This window comes from Lithobates pipiens, unplaced genomic scaffold (genome assembly GCF_037356315.1).
Source record: "Lithobates pipiens isolate NorthernLeopardFrog02 unplaced genomic scaffold, aLitPip1_a1.2 Scaffold_13, whole genome shotgun sequence".
NCBI lineage: Eukaryota > Metazoa > Chordata > Amphibia > Anura > Ranidae > Lithobates > Lithobates pipiens.
This window is the reverse complement of record NW_027507718.1, coordinates 230,621,759-230,644,638: the sequence shown is the minus strand read 5'-3', so window position 1 is coordinate 230,644,638 and position 22,880 is coordinate 230,621,759. Positions and strand designations below refer to the sequence as shown.

The following is a 22,880-nucleotide window of genomic DNA, read 5'->3' as shown; positions in this document are numbered from 1 at the left end:
TAGTTGTGTATGGGGCTGCATAGCCACAGACTAATCGCAGTGCCCATGATGACCCGTGTTCACAGTCAAAAACACCTACAATGGGCACATGAGCGTCAGAACTGGACCACGGAGCAGTGCAAAACTGTAGCCTGGTCTGATGAATTCAAGAATGGTTTGAGGAACTCCAAATCCTTCAGATCTCAATACAACCTCTGTAGAATGTACTGGAAAAACAGGTCGGATCCATGGAGGCCCCACCTCACAACTAACAGGACTTAAAGTGGTTTCAAAAGTCAGAAGTTTTTTTATATCTTAATGCATTCTATGCATTAGAATATAAAAACTTCTGTGTGCAGAAGCCCCCCAAATACTTACCTGAGCCTCATCTTGATCCAGCAATGTTGCACGAGAGTCTTCACAAGCAGTGGGGTGCCATTGGTTCCTGCTTCTGTCAATCAAAGTCAGGGAGCCAATGAGAAGAGAGAGGGGGCATGACCAAGCTGCGATTCTGTGCCTGAACGGACACACAGAGCAGCGGCTCTGCACAAGTGCCCCCCTTGCAAGCTGCTTGCTGTGGGGGTACTTAGCAGGAGGGAGGGGCCAGGAGCACCGAAGAGGGACCAGAGAAGAGGAGGATCCAGGCTGCTCTGTGCAAAACTACTGCACATATAAGGTAAGTTTAACGTGTTTGTTATTTTTTAATGAAAACAAACAAGACTTTGGTATCACTTTAAAGGATCTGCTACTGGTGGCTTGGTGCCAGACACTACAGCATAAGTTCAGTGGTTTAATATTCTATTCCCATATTAATGCTGTCGCTATTTATATAACAATGCAGGTTATTTACATGTAAAACAGGGTCTGCAAGTGAGTCATCTGTACACAGCAATAGGGCAGAGCTAAACAGCATTAGTAACAGAACCTCACACTGAGATATCCGGACACAGCACAGGACTAAAACTTCAAGGGACAAGGGAATTTAAACTGGGATAGTTGGCAAGTATGAGGCAGCTGCTAAGGGCCGCACAACAATGATGAGGCCCAGGGCAGCTGCCCTTTTTGACCTGCCTTAAAGACGGCCCTGTGGGTGGTCATGGTGTTATGGCTGATCGGTGTATTAAGGTTAGACCATTAAGTTTGATGGGTTATCTTTAACCCATTGGTGCTGGTTGCACACAAATAATCGGTGGGTGGGCCTTGACACTGAGGGGCCGCATATTTGCATGAATTGGTGGTAAACAGCTGTGCTGAGAGCATGAGCCCTTAGCGCTCCCGACACAGTTACCGGCGGCTAACAGAAAACTCATGATCGCTGCTTACAATCGGGAGCTTTCCAATCATGTGACTGCCATGACAGGCAATCACAGCGGTCACATGACCATAAACCCTGGCCCTGCCTCCTAGCATCCTAAAACCCTTAAAGGGCCTGGAGGCTGTGGCTCAAAGGGGTTAATTTCATTTATTTTATTCCATTATGAATTTATTTAAAAAGTTCAATGTACAATCATAATTATTGTTTAAATGCTTTTTTTTTTTTTTTTTTTTGCATTTAACTGATAAAAGCCTAATTTTCTCTCATTATCTTACAAATCTCATCTCACAAAAAGGCTGAATTCAATAAGCTAATGCATGTGTACGGCTCATTGAGTCAGCAGATTAGTGTAACCCTCTGTGCAGAGCCGCTGGCAGATGCATGTGCATCCACCCTCATACAGGATCCAAATGCAGATTTTCTGCATGCAGCTCTGCAGCTCTGCACGGCACTAAGCTGCTGTCTGAATGAGCTCTTGCTCACCAATATGATGGTTATTTTTTAGCAACAAGGCTGTAGTTTTTAGGTCTAATTGCTGAAAATAATGATCGTTATGGAAGTAGCTTAATGTGTGAAGGGCAAACATTGGGGGTTGATTTACTAAAGGCAAGTAGACTGTGAACATTGCAAAGGGCAGTTGCGCTCTGCAAGTGCACTTGCTTCAGAACTAGTAAATGAGGTAAAGCTTCATTTGTAAAGAGTACTCAATCACGTGCAAGGAAAATTAATAAAACTGCATTTTTGCTTACACATGATTGGTTGATGAACATCAGCAGAACTTCTACTCATTTACTACGTTCTGGAGTAGGGATGGGCGAACGGTTCGGCCCGAGCATAAGTTTGGGCCAAACTTTGGTTCTTCGTACGTTCAGCGAACAACGAACATTATGCGGTGTTCGCGGCAAATTCGAAAGCCACTAACATGAAAAGTGTTTATTTTAAGGGCTTATATGCAAGTTATTGTCATAAAAAGTGTTTGGGGACCCTGCCCCAGGGGAGATTTATCAATGCAAAAAAAAGTGGCCTCTCACTCTCTCACCCCCCCCCCCTTTCCTGTGGCCTGCCAGGTTGCGTGCTCAGATAAGGGTCTGGGATGTATTTTGGGGGGGGAATCCTATGCCATTTTTCGGTGCAGGGTTCCCCTTAAAATTCAGGTCTGGTATGGATTTTGGGGGGGACCCCACGCCATTGTTTAAAAAAATTAGCCGCAGGGTTCCCCTTAACCGGTTCCCGGCCGGCTCCTATAAATATACGTTGGCAGAATGGCACGGCTGGGCAAAGTAACGTACCTGTATGTTACTTTGAATTGCCCGCCGTGCACACGTGTGCCTGCCAAGAGCTCCGTGACCATGGTCACGGGTCCCGCGGACTCGATCGCCATGGGGATACCCGCAATCGTGTCACGGAGCTCAAGAACGGGGGGATGCCCATGTAAACAGCATCTCCCCGTTCTGCCTAGTGACAGCACACTGATCTCCTCCCTGTCATCGGCAGCAGCGATCAGTGTGGTGTCACACACAGCCACACCCCCATACAGTTAGAAACAGGCCCCTAGGAACACTTAACCCCTACACTGCCACCTAGTGGTTAACCCCTTCACTGCCAGTGACATTTTTACAGTAATCAATGCAATTTTATATCATCAATCGCTGTATTAATGCCAATGGTCCCAAAAATCGCTGATCGCCGCCATTACTAGTAAAAAACAAAACTATTAATAAAAATGCCATAAAACTATCCCCTATTTTGTAGGCACTATAACTTTTGCACAAACCAATCAATACATGCTTATGGCAATTTTTTTTACCAAAAATATGTAGAAGAATGCGTATCAGCCTAAACTGAGGGAAAAAAAACATTTTTTTTATATATTTTTGGGGGATATTTATTATAGCAAAAAGTAAAAAATAATGATGAAAAGTTTATAGCGCAAAAAATAAAAACCACAGAGGTGATCAAATACCAACAAAAGAAAGCTCTTTTGTGGGAAAAAAGTACGCCAATTTTGTTTGGGGGCCACGTCGGAATTGTCAGTTAAAGCGACGCAGTGCCGAATCGCAAAAAACGCTCTGGTCAGGAAGGGGGTAAATCCTTCCGGGGCTGAAGTGGTTAATATCCATACCTGACCTGAAGGGTTGGATATGGATTTTGGAGTGACCCCACGCAATTTTTTTTTAATTTTTGGTTTGACCCAAAGGGCCTGGTAATGGAATTCCACCAACCAATGTTGTTTTTTTCAATGAGTCTTATCTATATTGCCAAGACCCGACAATTCATTACAGCCGCAATCAGTTTTAAATTACTTTTTATCCTTTAGAAATGTAATTTTGCTGTGATACTGTTTTAAACATGGAAAAACTGCACCACTTTACAGGCATACTATAGGCACCCCCAGGCTCAATATTTGAAGGAATATTTAATTTGTATTGTTTCACTTTAAGCATTATTAAAATCACTGCCCCCGAAAGAGCTTCAGTTTTAAAAACTTATTTTTTGGCATTGATACATGTCATGGGGCAGGACCTGGGTCCCCAAACACTTTTTATGACAATAACTTGCATATAAGCCTTTAAAATTAGCACTTTTGATTCTTCATGTTCGTGTCCCATAGACTTAAACAGTGTTCGTGTGTTCGTCTGGATTTTATGCCTGTTTGCAAGTTCTGGTGAGAACCGAACTGGGGAGTGTCCTGGTCATCCTTACTCAGGAGCAGTTGCACTTGCAGAGTGCCCAGCCTATATGCCTCTGTTTCTAGACAAGTTGGTTATTACAAAACTGATGAAAAGTATAAGATCGTAAGTGGGTGGAAATAAATTGAGGTTGTCTCCTTTAGGCTGGGTTCACACTATTGCGAATTGGATACGGGATCCCCATATCCAATTCATAATAGCAGCAGAATGTGACCGGCTCTCTATGGAGCTATCGATGCGGCTCCGGTGCAAATTTGGACAGGAACCCTTTGCGTCGTTTGGTCCATTTAAGGTTTGAACTCAGCCCAAAATTAAGGCTGAAATCTGACCTGAAACGGTGAACCAGAACGCACAGAACCCCTGCTGGGAGCCACATCGGCTAGTGTGAACCGAGCCTCAAGTTTTCTATGTACTTAAAGTGAAGTTCCACCCAAAATTGGAACTTCCGCTCATCTGATTCCAATTGTGGCACCGGAGGGGGTTTTTGACAGGTAACCTTTCCCACTTCCGAGAGCCTTAGCCGTGGCTATTGACGTCATGGCTGGGGCTCTCTCCTCCTCCCTCCTCCTTCCCCTGTCGCCAGGGCCAATAGGAGAGTGGAGCAGGCCTCGCACATACAAAGTAGGGTTCCTGGTGTGAAACTGAAAGGCTACACACTTATTAAAAGCCAGCAACTGCAGTATGTGTAGTTTGAGTGGACCTCAGCTTTAAAGTGAAACCTAACTGTATCTAATCACCACAAACCAGTGTTTAGTATTCATAGCAAACTCACCAATCCATTCATGTCTGCATGCTTTATTTTATTAAGAAATCCATTTGGAAACACCATCTTGAGTAAGGGCAGATAATTCTTGTAGTATTTATTTCCTGGAATTCATCTACCTATAGTTCAGGCATACAGGCAGGAAGGTGTGCTTAGCTGTAAAAGCCCCATCCTCCCCTCCACTAGATGAAAGAAAAAATGCCTATGAATACTCCTGTGATGTGACACCATTTTGGCCTAGGCCAGGAACCAGAAAGCAACTGAAGAAATACTGTTAATTTAAAAAAAAGTTTAAAGAAAGTTTAGCATCCTTGTTTTAGGAGAAAACTCAAATGATCACTAAAAGACTACAAATTAGCCAGGCTAACTACCACCTAAGTCTGGTTTAGCTTGTGGTTGGGTGGCACTGTTGCCTTTGACATTAATATGATGAGCTACAGTGAATTCAGTTTATGGAAAGGCATACATTTCCCAGCCAATCAGTAGGAGTTTCTTTGGCCACTGAGGATGCTGGGAGAGGGTACATATTTGGAGGAAGTCAGATAATCTGGGTCTTTTTCAACTGCGGTCTGGATTGGTGTGTGAGGAGCAGTTGCTGCGGTGTAAGCCTGAAGCCAAAGGCCTAGCCATGTGTTCTGGGGGCTCTGATGACGAGAGCATGGTTGCTGTCTGAGAGCATGGGAGAGAGTCTACTAGATAGACAGAACCTCTTGTTGCCTGGGGCATGCTGATGGATGGAGTTATGAGATTCAGAGAAGTCTTTTCATGAGCCGTGGACTGTGGCCTCGTAGGTATAGGACATTGGGTGCAGGCCTAAGGTCCTTGTTCTGTATTGCTGTCTACCTGTGCTGTTATTTTCAGAGTCTGCTGGGCTTTTTTCATATAGTTCCGGGGTGTCCTGTGTCTTAACCTTCTCTCCCACATCAATAAACTCACTTTTGCATTCTAAAAGTGTCTGGTGCCCATCCATACCCACCATGCCTAAGAACCAACACCCTGAGGTGAAATGTCATCCCTCCCTGATGTCAGGGGGGGGCGCTTCACAAGAAAATATAATTTAACCTATCTATTTACTAATGCTAGCAGCACATAGGATTAAAAATAGTTAATGTTGATTAAGAGAGTTTAGTTCTGCTTTTTAAAATTTATAAAAAATGTTCATGTGAGAAGAACATACAGTGCTGATGGAGGCATCCCTAAGATGAATGTTGTGTCATCTGTAGTGTCCAGACAGGAATACTTCTGCTATTTGGTTTATACAGAGAGGAATTATTTGGTAATGCATTTTAGACAGTGATATAGAAACAGGCATGACTGACCATAACAGATCATTTACAAATCCAATCACATTATTCCATGTGATAGTGATGGTTTACAATGACTTTGGTTTTTGGGAGTCGAAATACAAGTTAACCACTTAAGGACCAGGCCTCTTTTTCAGATTTGGTGTTTACATGTTTAACCACTTTCAGACCGGACCATTTTGCTGGTAAATGACCAGAGGTCTTTTTACAATTTGGCACTGCGCTGCTTTAACTGGTAATTGCGCGGACATGCAATGTTGTACCCATACAAAATTTGCGTCCTTTTCTTCCCACAAATAGAGCTTTCTTTTGATGGCATTTGATTGCCTCTGCGATTTTTATTTTTTGCGATATAAACGTAAAAAGACCGCAAATTTTGAAAAAAAATGATATTTTCTACTTTTTGTTATTAGAAAAATCCAATAAACTCAATTTTAGTCATACATTTAGGCCAAAATGTATTCAGCCACATGTCTTTGGTAAAAAAAAAGTCAATAATTGGATATTTATTGGTTTGCGCAAAAGTTGTCACATCTACAAACTAAGGTACGTTTTCTGGAATTTACGCAGCTTTTAGTTTACGACTGCCTATCTCATTTCTTGAGGTGCTAAAATGGCAGGGCAGTACAAAACCCCCCCAAATGACCCCATTTTGGAAAGTAGACCCCCTAAGGAAATTGATAAGTGGCATGTTGAGCCCATTGAATATTTAATTTTTTTGCCTCAAGCGATTGAATAATGACAAAAAAAATTTTTTTTTTTTTTTTTACACAAAGTTGTCACTAAATGATATATTGCTCACACATGCTATGAGCATATGTGAAATGACACCCCAAAATAAATTCTGCTGCTTCTCCTGAGTACGGGGATACCACATATGTGGGACTTTTTGGGAGCCTAGCCGCGTACAGGGCCCCGAAAACCAAGCACCGCCTTCAGGCTTTCTAAGGGCGTAAATTTTTGATTTCACTTCTCACTACCTATTACAGTTTTGAAGGCCATAAAATGCCAAGATGGCACAAAACCCCCACAAATGACCCCATTTTAGAAAGTAGACACCCCAAGCTATTTGCTGAGAGGCATTTTGAGTCCATGGAATATTTTATATTTTGCCACAAGTTGCGGGAAAATTACAAACTTTAATTTTTTTTTATTTTTTTTTCACAAAGTTGTCACTAAATGATATATTGCTCACACATGCTATGGGCATATGTGAAATGACACCCCAAAATAAATTCTGCTGCTTCTCCTGAGTACGGGGATACCACATATGTGGGACTTTTTGGGAGCCTAGCCGCGTACGGGGCCCCGAAAACCAAGAACCGCCTTCAGGTTTTCTAAGGGCGTAAATATTTGACTTCACTCCTCACTACCTATTACAGTTTTGAAGGCCATAAAATGCCAAGATGGCACAAAACCCCCACAAATGACCCCATTTTAGAAAGTAGACACCCCAAGCTATTTGCTGAGAGGCATGTTGAGTCCATGGAATATTTTATATTTTGCCACAAGTTGCGGGAAAATTACAAACTTTTTTTTTTTTTTCACAATGTTGTCACTAAATGATATATTGCTCACGCATGCCATGGGCATATGTGAAATGACACCCCAAAATAAATTCTGCTGCTTCTCCTGAGTACGGGGATACCACATATGTGGGACTTTTTGGGAGCCTAGCACCGCCTTCAGGCTTTCTAAGGGCGTTACAGTTTTATAGGCCATAAAATGCCAAGATGGCACAAACCCCCCCCCCCAAATGACCCCATTTTGGAAAGTAGACACCCCTAAATTTAGGGGTACACTAGTGAGACTAGGTAATAAATGGCGGGTGCCCTGAAACTATAAAAAAAATAACTAACCAACCAGCGTCACCTGTAACAGTTATATGGTGATCACTGGTGAAAGGGTTAACTAGGGGGCAATCAGGGGGCTTTATGCGGTAGTATATAAAAAGCTGCGGCGAACCTAAATACCTACCTGCCTAACTAGCGTCACCTGTGACACTAATACAGCGATCAGAAAAACTATCGCTTATTAGGCTGGGTTCACACTGGAGCGATGCGGGAACGCCACGAATCCGTGGCGGGTTCCCGCATCACATGCCTCCCGGCGGCAGTTCACACTGCCCTATGCGAACTGCTGGGAGTGTCAGTGAAATGTTAATGACACCCCCAGATCAGTTCGCATATCGCAGTGCGATCTGCAAACTCGGATCGCATGGTGTGAACACCCATGCGATCCGATTCTGCTGCGGACCAAAAAAAGGGTCCCGTGCGAGTTTGCGGCGGGTGCGACACGAATTCAGCCATACTATCTGTATGGCTGAACTCAAATCGCACAGAGATCGGATGTGATTTGCACTGCAGTGCGGTGCGAATCACATCCGTTCTCATAAACCGCTGCAATGTGAACCCAGCCTTAGTGACACTGGCGACGGGGGGTGATCACGGGGTTAAACCTTTATTGGGGGGGTTAGGGGGTACCTTAGAACTAAAGGGGGCTAACCCTAACTGCCCTAACAGTTATTACAGTCACAAATGACACCAATGCAAAAAAAAAAAATGACATTGGTGTCACTGTGACTGGGGGGCAGGGGTAATTGGGGGGGTGATCGGGGGGGTGTGAGTGTGCCTGGCACGTTCTACTGTGTAGTGTCGTGTTGGTGCAACTCACCGATCCTCTCCTCGGTGTCGGAACGAAAAATACCGACACGGAGGAGAGATTACATCACTTCCTCTCCTGTGTTTACATTACAGGAGAGGAAGTGATGTGACGAAGGATTTCTATTCGTCGGGAGCGATCGCGAGGGGGTGGCCATGAATGAATGGCCGCCCCCTCATCCCGGATCGCTCCCGAACGAATACCGACCGCCGCAGGCACCGGGCGGGGGCCCGATCGGGCCCCGACCCGCGGGAAGGCAAGGACGTACATGTAAGCCCTTATGCCTGCCCGTGCCATTCTGTCGACGTACATCGTCGTGCGGCGGTCGGGAAGTGGTTAAAACTGTTTTTTTTTGCTAGAAAATTATTTAGAACCCCCAAACATTTTATATTGTTTTTTTTTCTAACACCCTAGAGAATAAAATGGCGGTCATTGAAATACTTTTTTTCACACCGTATTTGCGCAGCGGTCTTACAAGTGCACTTTTTTTGGAAAAAATTCACTTTTTTGAATAAAAAAATAAGACAACAGTAAAATTAGCCCAATTTTTTTTTTTTTTATATTGTGAAAGATAATGGTACGCCGAGTAAAATTGCGCCCGCTCGTGGAATGGCGTCAAACTTTTAGCCTCAAAAATCTCCATAAGCGACATTTAAAAAATTCTACAGGTTGCATTTTTTACAGAGGTCTAGGGCTAGAATTATTGCTCTCGCTCTACCGATCGCAGCGATACCTCACATGTGTGGTTTGACCACCGTTTTCATATGCGGGCGCTACTCACGTATGCGCTCGCTTCTGTGCGCAAGCTCGTCGTGACGGGGTGTTTTTAAAAACCTTTTTTTTTTAAATTTAATTGATTTAAAATAAATGTCTACAAATGTCCACACCCACCATGCCTCAGAACCAGCACCCTGAGGTGAAATGTCATCCCTCTCTGATGTCAGGGGGCGCTTCACATGAAAATATAATTTAACCTATCTATTTACTAATACTAGTAGCACAAAGGATTAAAAATAGTTAAAGCGGTTGTATAGTTACATTTTTAACTTTGACCTACAGGTAAGCCTATAATAAGGCTTACCTGTAGGTAAAAAGAATATCTCCTAAACCTATACCTATATTCCCCTCACAATAAGCCACTGACTTCAGCGGCGCATGAGCACCAGGGATTCAGGCTGAAAGTCCGGCAAATGCCAGAACCTGCCGGGAAGAAAACTCCCGCGTGCATGCATGGGAGTGAGGACATCTGGGCCACTCACAGTGCTGGAGCCGCGATACCGAAAAGACACACCGAGGGAATAGGTCAGCTCCCTCGGTGTGGATCGAGTGAGATGCCGGCGCCTCGTTCTAAGGTATGTATTTCATAATGAGCTAGTATGCGGTGCATACTAGCTCATTATGCCTTTTCTCTTGCAGGTGTAAAAAAACAAAGTCAGCGGGTTTACTCCCACTTTAATGTTGATTAAGAGAGTTTAGTTCTGCTTTTAAAAAAAAAAAGTATAAAAAATGTCCATGTGAGAAGAACATACAGTGCTGATGGAGGCATCCCTAAGATGAATGTTGTGTCATCTGTAGTGTCCAGACAGGAATACTTCTGCTATTTGGTTTATACAGAGAGGAATTATTTGGTAATGCATTTTAGACAGTGATATAGAAACAGGCATGACTGACCATAACAGATCATTTACAATCACATCATTCAATGTGATAGTGATGGTTCACAAAGACATTGTTTTCTTTGGAGTCAAAATACAAGTTAAATACAGTGATATTTACTGGTGACCACATATTTACATTAAAGGAGAAGTTCAGCCTGAGCTCATTTGGCTGGGCTTCTCCTATGGGTCACAGGAGTGCAATTCGTTTTGCATTCCTGTGAACCGTTTTCAGCAGAGATTGGTCTAAAGTCCGCTTTCTGCTGACGTCACCAATATCAGTCCAGGCACCACGTCAGCCTGACTTAGGAAGTCTGGACCCACCAGGTGCCTGGACTGATGGCTGTCTCAGCCTCTCAGCGAGTCGCTGAGAGGCTGAGATGGCCACTCCCCCTCTCCCCTCCACAGCTTAATGCTCCAATGAGCGTGGAGGAGCAGAGCAGGAGAGATGCTGATTGACAGTCAGCAGCTCTCTGCTCAGGGAGGTGAGAGAACCGAGCCATAGGCGGCGTTCGATCGCTCAGTTTTCAGTGAAGAGGCACTGGGATACAGGTTCAGCATTGGACTAATACTACATCCACAGAGGTAAGTAAGAATCTGCAGCAATACTTCTCCTTTAATAGTAATCAGTCATTGGTAAATATGAAAAGTGTGTTATGGGACATGGATATTGACTATGGATGGGGGGTGGACTGGTAGTTGAATGTGAACAAATTCTACAAGGAGTTGGATTCTTTGCAGCTAAATACATTTCATCTCTAGGACTCAGTACAGATGAGAGTATTTATATGGGGGTAGGGGTCCCTGAAGATATCCAGACCCTGATACTAAGTACAACATAAAACATGTCTACTTCTCCACAGTTTCAGTAGTTCCTGAACTCCACTGAATCCTGAACTTATAGGGTTAACACAATTTTCTATCTTTATTCTAGTAAAGCAGGAGCAAGTATTTGTGTATCTTACGGAATGGCAATGTTGGGGGGCTGGAAGTTATTCAGTAATCTCCAATTAAAAGTATACTTGTAATCATTATACCGGGGGAAGCAGTTCATCGGGCATTCCTTTCCAATAATGTTGCTGCTAAAATACACACAGATCACTAGGATGTATTTTTGAGCCAAGGTGTGCGAATCACAAAAATTTAAATAAATTCCATCTTTTGACATGTAAAAGCACACACAATTCTAGTAAGAACTCTATATCAAAAGAAAACAGAATCAGCTACAATAAGAAAACCTTCTTTTTGAAAAAAATGTTCATGGGTTTAATGGTTCTAACTATCATGTGCGTGTGGTTAATATGTAGTATTTAACCATGCAAAAAAAAAGTTTATACAGCAGTTGTCAGTGACTTAAAGAGGAAGTAAACCCCGATGAGTTTACTTCCTCTATTATTCCCTGCAAAGGTAAAGCATAATGGACTACTATGCATCGCATAGTAGTCCATTATGTGTCACTTACCTGATACAGGAGCCAGCGATGTCACCGCTGTCCCCTGTAGTCCGGTGCATCCATCTTCTCGGTGGGTCTCACTGGTCCGCTGATGTCATTCGGCGAAGCCGCAATGACGTCACTCCCGCGCATGCGCACGGGAGCCGCCGCGCGTGGCATATTCGCCTTTGACGGTGCCGCGCTCAGTGCGCCTGCACGCCGCTGTCTACGGCGTGGTGCCTGTCTTTCGGCAAATATCTCCTAAACCGTGTAGGTTTAGGAGATATTTCTTGGACCTACAGGTAAGCCTTAATCTAGGCTTACCTGTAGGTCAAAGTGTGTTGTAAGGGTTTACAACCACTTTAAAAAAACAAAACAAAAGCGTACCCTGCAAAAGAAGACTGTTTATATTGACACTCGCGTAAAACTGCTGGCAAAATTTTTTATTTAATTTAATCTTTAACAATTTGGCATGTGTTGGTTGGCAGGTCCACTACTAAACAACATGTGATTCCATCAATCAACCCCTACAACATTAAGAGCCCTTTCACACCAGGGCATTGGGGGCGTGGGCGTTAAAGCGCTGCTATTTTTAGCGGTGCTTTACTGGCGTTTTAGCGGTGCTTTGCGGCCGCTAACGGGGCACTTTTAAACCTTGTTAAAAGAGCCCGCAATGCGCCGCTGCAGAAGCGATTCGGTGGCGCTGCCCATTGATTCCAATGTGAAGGGGCACTGTAGGAGCGGTGTATACACCGCTCCTACCGTGTCTCAAAGATGCTGCTTGCAGGACATTGGAGTGAGAGGAAATGCGCTTTGCAGACACTATTTTTAGTGCTATAGCACCTGTAAAACGCCTCAGTGTGAAAGGGGTCTAAAGGACACAGTAGTGATCTAGGGACCAGTGGATGGAATCACAGCATGCAGTGATAGGCCAGGCGTCTGACACAACTGGAAGTGTTTTGGAGGTTTCAGGTTTTGCCAACAGTGTTGCTCTGAAATGGAGTGAAGATTCAAGAAATGGGCTTGGTTCACACTAGCATGATTTCAGATACAACTTAAGTGGTACAGAATGGCATGACAAAGGAAATTACATTGTTATTAATTTAGCCCGTTCACATCAATGCGACTTAGCATGGAGCGATTTTGGGAAAAGGTTTCTGTACTACTTTGGTGTGGTTCCAGTTCTGTTTTGGTCCCATAGAATATACAAACCTTATAAAGTTGCATCAGAGTAACATTCAAGTTGCATCCAAGTAGCACTACATAATTGCACTGAAAGTTGGATCAAAAGCATATTGCAGCAGTGCGAACCTAGGCTTGGATCGTGTGTTTTTTATTTTTTCTTAAGCTGGAGATTAGGGATGAGCTTCGAGTTCGAGTCGAACTCATGTTCGACTCCAACATCGCCTGTTTGCCCGTTCGCCGAACAGCGAACAATTTAGGGTGTTCACGGCGAAATCGAAAAGCCGTGGAACACCCTGTAAAAGTCTATGGGAGAAATCTAAAGTGCTAATTTTAAAGGCTTATATGCAAGTTATTGTCATAAAAAGTATTTGGGGACCTGGGTCCTGCCGCAGGGGACATGTATCAATGTATCAATGCAAATTATTTTTTTTTAAACAGACGTTTTTTAGGGAGCAGTGATTTTAATAATGCTTAAAGTGAAACAATAAAAGTGAAATATTCCTTTAAATTTCGTACCTAGGGGGTGTGTATGGTATGCCTGTAAATTAGCGCTTGTTTCCCGTGCTTAGAACAGTCCCTGCACAAAGTGTCATTTCTGAAGGAAAAAAAGCCATTTAAAAGCACTCGTGGCTATAATGAATTGTCGGCTCCCCGTGTCTGGCTCTGCTAAAACAACGGTAAAACTGCGCTAAATATAGTGCCGCTTTACCGCCGACGCCCACCACGCCCCAGTCTGAAAGTAGCCTAAAAGTGAACATTTAATATATTTTAGTTTACCAATTAGATGTGATGGCTGCATTCATTTTTTTAAGGCTTTCCTTCTTTTATTTTCAGCAAATCAGTTTTTTTTTTTTTTTTCAAAAGAACAAGCTCTCTTGCAGATGCAGCTGTTAGAGGGGCTTTGATAAAGCACAATTTGTGTGTGAAACATGTAAACTGTTCCTCCCTTGCTTGTACATGTAGTGCTCTTCATGTTCTTCATGGTTTTATGCGAATAAAGGCATTTGGATCTCCGTTTGGTGTGCAGACATCTGGATTTTCCTTTCATTTTAGCTGTTAGAGGGATGAGATAAACCATTTCACACTGACAGGGGTGCTTGCAATGGCCAGCTTTTATTTATTCATGTAAAACCTTTATCCTTAAAAAATACAAAGAAGGGTGAAGGATCCATAGGATCCTCTTAAATACATAAATACATAAAAGTAAGGATACACATAGAATAAAATCACGTAATTATGATTGAACACATTATTTACATACGAGGACGTTTAAGGGACGGAATTTCTTTTTTTTCCTTTTACCCACTAACACTAAAGCATGGAAAATCACAAGGGTATAACAAAAGCACATAAAGAAGGAATATAACACTTGGGGAAAATTAAGGACTCCCCTCCTGGGTACTCCTTTTTTTTTTTTTTTTTTTTTTTTTTTTGGGCATTAACACAGCATTTCTCTCCTCTTCTAGTACCCCTAGCCACCTTCCTATACCATCATATAGTAGAAATGGATATGTATGTAAATGTGGAGGATAAGTTTATGCTTTGATTTCTTATATTTGTTTGTTATTTGTTTGTCACTTTTGTATAAGAGAAAAAAAATAATAAAAGATGAATTAATACAAAAAAAAAAAACCTTTATCCTAAAAGTAAAAAAAAAACTGTGGCTGTAGCTGCTTTTAAAGTAAGGTGCCCCTGTGCACCTTCATCCAGAGTGGGTTCAATGTAATACGGGAGGTATGTCACCGGCCAGATAACTAGGTGAAAACAAAGGCAAAAACATACAAAAATAAAAACTAATGCAGCCACCACATCTAAGAATTGGTAAGCTGCAGTATATTAAATTTTTGGTTTTGGGTTTGATACTGCTTTAACCTGAACCTGTGTTTTGCTGGTTCTTTTTTTTTTTTTTCAATAGAATTTATTGGAAAAAGCAACAATACAGAGTAATAAGAAAGTGACAGGACAAGTGTCACCATGAGTTCAACATTTTACAGTGTTAGTTACACAACATAAAACAAAGCCAAAGACAGTAGGAAATTGTAGCCTGCACATGCAGCTTTTGTCTGAGAAAAAAGTGAAATCGGCTGTCGAAAGCACCATACAAATGATCCGAAAAGCCGCAGACAGCTCATCTTACAAATTTTCCCATCTGTTTTCATATCGTGTGTATGGGCCTTTAATGTTTTATGAGATAAAGTTGGTATATATATATATATATATATATATATATATATATATATATATATATATATATATACCTAATCTTGCAGTATCCTTGGCAAGTGCAATATTGCTTTCCTGGGGAGTCCAGGGGGGAGTAGGTTTCTTAAAAGATATCCTTTGTCATACTGTAGTAGTTGAAGTAAGTACCTTGGAGGTAAGAGAAAGATCCCTCAAAAGTCTCAAGTTCCTCCTGGGACATGCTCATGAAAGCCTGCCATCTCATGTTGAAATGTTTCCTGGAAGCTATTTGAGTAAAGTCAGTGCTGATTTTCGCCCTGTAAAGCAGTAGCCATGGTCATAGAGATTGTAAGGGGAAAGGTTGAAGTCCAAAAAATGTTTTTAGAATAGCTCTCCAAGCCACTAATAGGCATATTAGGATCCAAGCTTTGTGTTTAGAGTTGTCGTTAGTTGAGGACTTTGCTGGTTCTTAAAGTGTAAGTAAACCCTCCTATTGATTTCAGCCAAGGAAGCTGCCTTCTTTGCCTCTGTTTAATCTACAACTGCCATGATGCTGCACATGTGATCAGTTATAACACCAGCCATTGGATGGTTTGATATTTTGGTGGAGAGCACAACCAATTGGAGTGTTACATTTCTGGCACGTGCCGGTGTTCTGGCATATAGTGTCCTGGCATTGGATACTGTCCGCCCAGTACTGCTCATGCACAGCGCTTGGGCAGTACGGAGCAGAAGAAGCTTCAGAAAATCTCTGAAGATGAACGGCGCCTGCACCGTGAGTGAAGGTGGTAGCCCCACCTTCCAAGCGGACATAGGGCTGGCGATATTAGAGGGCCCCTCGCGGGCTCAGCTCTTTTTATTCCAACTCTATGTCCACTTGGATGGTGGGGCTAGAACCTGGACTCACGGCACAGGGGGCATTCATCTTCGGCTATTTTCGGAATCTGTGTGTGCTGTGTACTGCGCAGTACACAGAGGATACTATCCGATGGGGGACTCTATATGATAGGACACCGGAAATTAAACTGTTTTATGGATGGGTTTACTTCCACTTTAATGCCTACCCCTCATCCCCCTGCATATACTCAACTTCCCTTTGCTCCCCACCAATACATTCATTATGGTAGCTAAGAGAAATAAATACTTGATACTTCAGGTTATTGGAATAATGTGACTTATTCCATTACTGAGTTGATTAGCGCAACTCACTAACTCACATGGGGCAGAAAGAAAGTTGTTGGCCCTCCGACTATGATATAACTTACATAGGGCTTCCTTTCCTCATTTCTGGCAATGAACAGAAAGTGAATATAACTGTAGGATGCTGCAGGGCTTGGCAAAGCATAGGCTCACTCTGAAGAAGTACAAGCAAAGAGAACCTGCTTTAACCGGTTCCCGACCAGCTCACGACGATGTATGTCGACAGAATGGTACAGGCACGTCCAATATTCAATGCCGCCCTGCCATCGGGAGCGCGCCAGCGGTGGCGCGCTCCCGCGCTGGTTGGGACCCCCGTGAGTCCGGTCGCGGGACCCGCGGACTCGATCGCCGCGGGCATCCCCGCGATCGTCTCACGGGACGGCTGAATGGAGGAAATGCCGTATAAACAGCATTTCTCCATTCTGCCTAGCAACTAGTGACGCTGATCTCTGCTCCATGTGATTGGAGCAGAGATCAGTGTTCACTAAATGAAAGCCCAACCCCCCCACAGTTAGTAACACACCCCTAGGAACACTTAACCCCTACACTGCCACCCACTGGTTAACCCCTTCACTGCCAGTGTCATTTACACAGGAATCACTGCATTTATATAGCAGTGATTACTGTGTAAATGACAATGGTCCCAAAAATGTGTCAAAAATGTCCGATGGGTCCCCCACAATGTCGCAGTCACAATGAAAATCGCTGATCGCCGCCATTACTAGTAAAAAAATAAAATAATAAAAAATTATTAATAAAAATGCTATAAAACTATCCCTATTTTGTAAACGCTATAACTTTTGCGCGAACCAACCAATAATCGCTTATTGCGATTTTTTTACCAAAAATATGTAGAAGAATACGTATCGGCCTAAACTGAGGGAAAAAAATGTTTTTTTATATATTTTTGGGGGATATTTATTATAACAAAGTAATGCGTTTTTTTCAAAATTGTCGCTCTATTTTTGTTTATAGCGCAAAAAATAAAAACCGCAGGGGTGATCAAATACCACCAAAAGAAAGCTCTATTTGTGGGAAAAAAAGGACGTCAATTTTGTTTGGGAGCCACATCGCACGACCGCGCAATTGTCAGTTAAAGCGACGCAGTGCCGAATTGCAAAAAGTGGTCTGGTCTTTGACCAGCAAAATGGTCCGGTCTGTAAGTGGTTAAGTGACTGATTTTAGAAATCAGCTATTTGGAATTAGAAGCCCCTTCCCAAATTTATATAACATTGTTTAATTTCAGATAAGATTCATAAAATGTTATTGCAAACAAGGAAACATTATTAGTTTCATTTTTTCTTTCGAGTGAGTGGTTAAATGAGAATTAAACTGAAGTTAAGCAATGCAGAGAAAACAAAAAAGAGGAAATGTCCTAACCTAAAAAAATCGGAAAATTACATTATCGTCTCACTATATCTGTACGGCACATACAGAGCTACAAACCCTTTCAGGCAAACAGATGAACTTCTGCATATCTTATCTTTTCTTTGGTTATGAACATTGAACTTCAAAAAGGTAAATCATGCTATTCTTTAACTACCTGCACAATATGCATTATCAGAAGGCCTAGTATAGTACAAGAACTGACTAAACAGACCTTGACATGGTATCTGCAATGATAATTTCTTAGTGTTAGTGTTATATTTCTATGTTCATAGTTCATGGGTATTTATTTGTTGCTGAGAGGTTTTGTCACCATTTAAATGTACCTTACGTAATGTAGCCGGATGCATAATATGTGAAACTGATGTTGCGCAAGTTATCAGTGTAAAATGTTATAGTTTAATAACAGTATCATCTTAAACTAAACACCCTAACCTAACTTAAACTAAAATTTTAAACTTAAAATTTTGAATTAAAATCTTAAACTTAAACTAAAACTTAAACTACATTTTATCTTGCTGTAAGACCCCATACACACTATACAACTTTTTTTGTCTGATTTCCTTTAGATTTACCAAAACCATGTAGTGTAAGGGACTGCCTGATTGCATACAAATTGAAACTCTAAAGCCCCATACTCACTATCAGATTTTCTGCTAATTTCTGTCTTCAGATTTACCAAAATCATGTAGCGCAAGGGCCTGCCTGATTGCATAAAAATTGAAACTCCTAAGGTTTGGCCTCATATTATATGGTTTTGGTAAATCTGAAGGAAAAATATCTACAGAAAATTGTATATTGGGTAACCAGCTTAAGGCACCATACACACTATTAGATTTTCTGCAGATTTTTGTCTTTAGATTTACCAAAACCATATAGGTCAAACCTTAAGATTTTCAATTTGTATGCCATCAGGCAGGCACTTGCACTACATGTTTTGGTAAATCTGAAGACAAAAACCTGCAGAAAATCTAATAGTGTGTATGGGGTCTAAGACTTGTCATCTGGAAATTTAGAAAAACAGAACTGTCTTAGGAAATAAGAAAAGCAACAATTTTAAGTATACAAACTAAATGACTTTGTGTTAAGTATTCTTAAATACTGTATATATATATATATATTGTAGACATGTCACTGGAGAAGTGATCGAGGGGGTGTACATCTCACCTAGGTTGCTACACAGTGTGAGATGGTAAATCCAGGATGGATCAGTTTCTCAGCAGCGATATGCTGCTGAGTTGTTATTAAATTTTGCCGGGCCTGGGTTTATATGGAATGGCAGGTAGGTTTGGTAGAGGGACCTGTCATTCCACATCCCCCGATCCAGTTCTGGGTTTGGGATCAGGTGAGCTTGGATCCTAATTAGCCTGGGAAGCTAAAGGCACTGCAGGGTCTGCAGGTGATTGCTTCTCAGCCAGGGAATGAACAATCTGTGTGTTGAAGGAAGCTGCAAGCACAGCCACTGCTGGAGCTAAAACTCACCCTGCGATATCCAGGCGAAAGACGCGGTGTTTGTAAGTGTCAGATAGGTGAGCAGAACCTGTTAGTAAGCGCCCAGCCGGGCTAGGACTTTTATTTTTGTTGTACTTAGAAAGCACGGTGTTGCTGTATATTTTGTTTGCTGGACTGTTTGTACCACGAATAAACGCCAAGATCTGCTTTATCAAATTCCAAGTCTGCTGTGAACTGTGTCCAAACACACCCTACCCCGGGAAGATCCCTTACAATTGGTGGAGAATGCGGGCAACGCGGTTGCTAGGGGCAACGGTGTGGACAGACTTGGCTACAGCTGCTGATGTCCTGGGTGAAAGCTGCAACTACACTCCAAAAACAGTCCAGCAACATGGAGGAGATGCTGAAGCAGTTTATGCAAGTGAGTTTGCAACAACAGCAGGCTCAGACAGAGGCCAATAGACGACATGAACAGTCCATGGCTGCACAACAGCAGATGATGGCTGCACAACAACAACTTATCGAGCACCTGATAGTAAATCGAGAGGCGCCTGTGGTTGCTAATCCACCCACAATGGAGGGAGCCGCTCCAGAGATTTTTTCTGGGAGAAGGACTGTGCAGAAAGCGCTGCAAAAGATGACTGCTGAGGACGATGTTGAGGCCTATCTAACAGTATTTGAGCGCGTGGCTGAGCGAGAGAAGTTACCAGCCGCTGAGTGGGCAGAGGTAATTGCGCCCTATTTAACAGGTGAACCTCAAAAGGCCTACTATGACCTCAGTGAGCAAGAGGTTAAGGACTATACTCGGCTAAAAGAGGAGATGCTTGCCCGACTAGGAGTTACTACTGCAGTCCGTGCCCGGAGGGTACGCAACTGGAGCTACAGTCTGGACAAATCAGCGAGGTCCCAGATGTATGACCTAATCCATTTGGCAAGAAAGTGGTTGGAGCCAGACACTTCTACTCCTGCACAAATCCTAGAGAAGGTCGTGATGGATCGCTACCTCCGAGCCCTTCCTACTGACTTGCAACGCTGGGTGGGACAAGGTGATCCTAAGAATGCAAACGAACTTGTCAACCTTGTGGAGAGGTTCCAGGCGACTGAGGACTACCTCCGTGATGTTCCTGCAGCATCTTCACCTCCCCGGAGCGCCAGATCTGTGCCGTCAGCTGGTAAGAGACTTCCATCTATTGGGGGAGTGTGGAGGGGTGCTGATGGGGGGAAAAGGGCTCAAGTGGTGTCTCAGGGACAAAAGACTGGTGATGGTCCCGGGTGGCTAAGGGGCTCTGAAAAGGACTCCTTGCCAAAGAGACCAGGCCCTATCCAGTGTTGGAGATGCCATGAGGCGGGACACGTGTCGGCCCATTGCCCTCTTACCTCTGAACCCATGGAATGTGACGCTAGCAGGCGTCAGTCGCTATTTGCGGAACCATCTTGTGCTGCAGTTCCTGGACTAGAGACTGAACCGCAAATCTGCAACATCACAATCAATGACTTTCCTGTTAAAGCGTTAATGGACTCAGGAAGCCTTGTAACCTTGGTGCATGCTAGCCTGGTGACTGGGGACTTAGAGTCTAAAAAGCATATGAGTGTTGTGTGCATACATGGTGATACAAAAGTGTACCCTATAGTGCTGGCTAAAGTCGGGACTGAACAAGGCACCGTACAATATGAAGTGGGTGTGGTTAAAAACCTCATGCATAATGTAATATTGGGGCGCGATTTTCCATTATTCTGGGCTCTTTGGGAAAAAAGAAAAATCCCCAAAAGGAGTGAGGATACCTCTAAGGGGGTTGCCTTGTCCACTGTGAATGATAAAAATGTGCAGGATGAAAATGATTGTTTTCCTTTGCAGGTCCTGGCTGGGGAGGAGGAGGCTCCTCCCACTGAGCAAAATATACTAGACTTAGAGGTGTCTAGCGATAATTTTGGGACTGCACAATTACAGGACCCCACTCTCAAAAATGCGAGAGAGCAGGTTGCTGTTATGAACGGGGTACCTCAGGAACCAGATGCTGAAAAAAGATTTCCACATTTTTCGGTGACTAATGATCTTTTCTATAGAGTCAATAAGGTTAAAGATGAGATTGTGGAACAGCTTCTGGTACCTAAGCCGTACCGGCGTCAGGTGCTTGACATGGCACATAACCATGTTCTTGGGGGACACTTGGGGACTGACAAAACGCGAGAGAGGGTTCTCCAGAGGTTTTTTTGGCCGGCCATATATGATGACATTAAAAAATACTGTGAGTCGTGCCCCACATGTCAGGTTAGTGCCCCAGTGTCACATTTTCGCAGTCCTTTGGTTTCGCTCCCTATTATAGAGGTGCCTTTTGAGCGTATTGCCATGGATTTAGTGGGTCCCATTGTAAAGTCAGCTAGAGGACACCAGTATATTTTGGTAGTCCTGGATTATGCGACCCGCTATCCTGAGGCTGTACCCTTAAGAAACACTGCATCTAAAACAATTGCACGTGAGTTGTTTTATATGTTCTCTAGGACTGGGATCCCCAAAGAAATCCTAACTGACCAAGGTACGCCATTTATGTCGAAAGTAATGAAGGAATTATGCAGACTATTTAAAATCTCACACATCCGTACCTCTGTGTACCACCCCCAGACGGACGGATTGGTGGAGAGATTTAATAAAACTTTGAAACATATGTTGAAGAAAGTGGTGGCAAAAGATGGTCGTGACTGGGATCATTTATTACCCTACCTCATGTTTGCTATTAGGGAGGTGCCCCAAGCGTCCACAGGGTTCTCACCATTCGAGTTGGTCTATGGTCATCACCCTAGGGGTCTACTAGACATTGCAAAAGAGACATGGGAGAATGAGTCCACCCCATACAAGAGTGTTATTGAGCATGTAGCACAAATGCAGGACCGTATAGCCACTGTAATGCCCCTGGTAAGGGAACACCTCCAGAGAGCTCAAGAGGCCCAAAGTAGAATTTACAACCGGTCCGCAAGAATCAGGACATTCAACCCAGGCGATAGGGTCCTTATACTAGTCCCCACTGTTGAGAGTAAATTCTTAGCGAAGTGGCAAGGTCCTTATGAAATTGTTGAAAAGATCAGTGAGGTGAACTACAAGGTGCACCAACCAGGTAGAAGGAAGCCTTTCCAAGTTTATCACATAAACTTGATCAAGCCCTGGAAAGACAGGGAATCCTTGGGGGCGACAAATACTGTTAATAATTTGTCACAACCAATCCCTCCAGTCAAGGTAGGTGATACTCTATCAGTGTCACAGAAACAGGAGGCTCAGGAATTTTTACAGAAAAACAAAAACAAGTTCTCTGACCTCCCAGGGCGTACACACCTCATCCATCATCACATTGAAACTGAGCCTAGAAGCAGAGTAAACCTTAAGCCCTATAGGATACCCGAGGCACGTAGGGAAGCCGTATCTGCCGAGGTAAAACGTATGCTTGCTCTGGGGGTAATTGAGGTGTCACAGAGTGAATGGTCCAGCCCAATTGTGCTAATCCCAAAGCCCAATGGAACTTGGAGGTTCTGTAACGATTTCAGAAAGTTGAATGAGATCTCCAAGTTCGATGCGTATCCTATGCCCAGGGTAGATGAGTTGATTGAGAAGTTGGGTAACGCCAGGTACATAACCACCCTCGATCTCACAAAGGGCTATTGGCAGATTCCACTTTCTAACGAGGCTA

At 43.1% G+C, this 22,880-nt stretch overlaps 1 protein-coding gene across 3 annotated transcripts in view; it reads left to right on the top strand.

Moving 5' to 3' along the window:
- ARHGEF18 (Rho/Rac guanine nucleotide exchange factor 18) overlaps positions 1-22,880 on the top strand; it is a 569,373-nt gene that overhangs the window by 248,306 nt on the left and 298,187 nt on the right. Inside the window, exon 1 of one of the 3 annotated variants that reach the window (XM_077476321.1) lies at positions 17,729-17,883. The exons of the other annotated variants lie outside the window; for them this stretch is intronic. The gene's annotated coding sequence lies outside the window, so the exon portion shown is untranslated. Of the gene's footprint in view, positions 1-17,728; positions 17,884-22,880 lie in introns of those variants that run through there. 3 annotated transcript variants of the gene reach the window in all.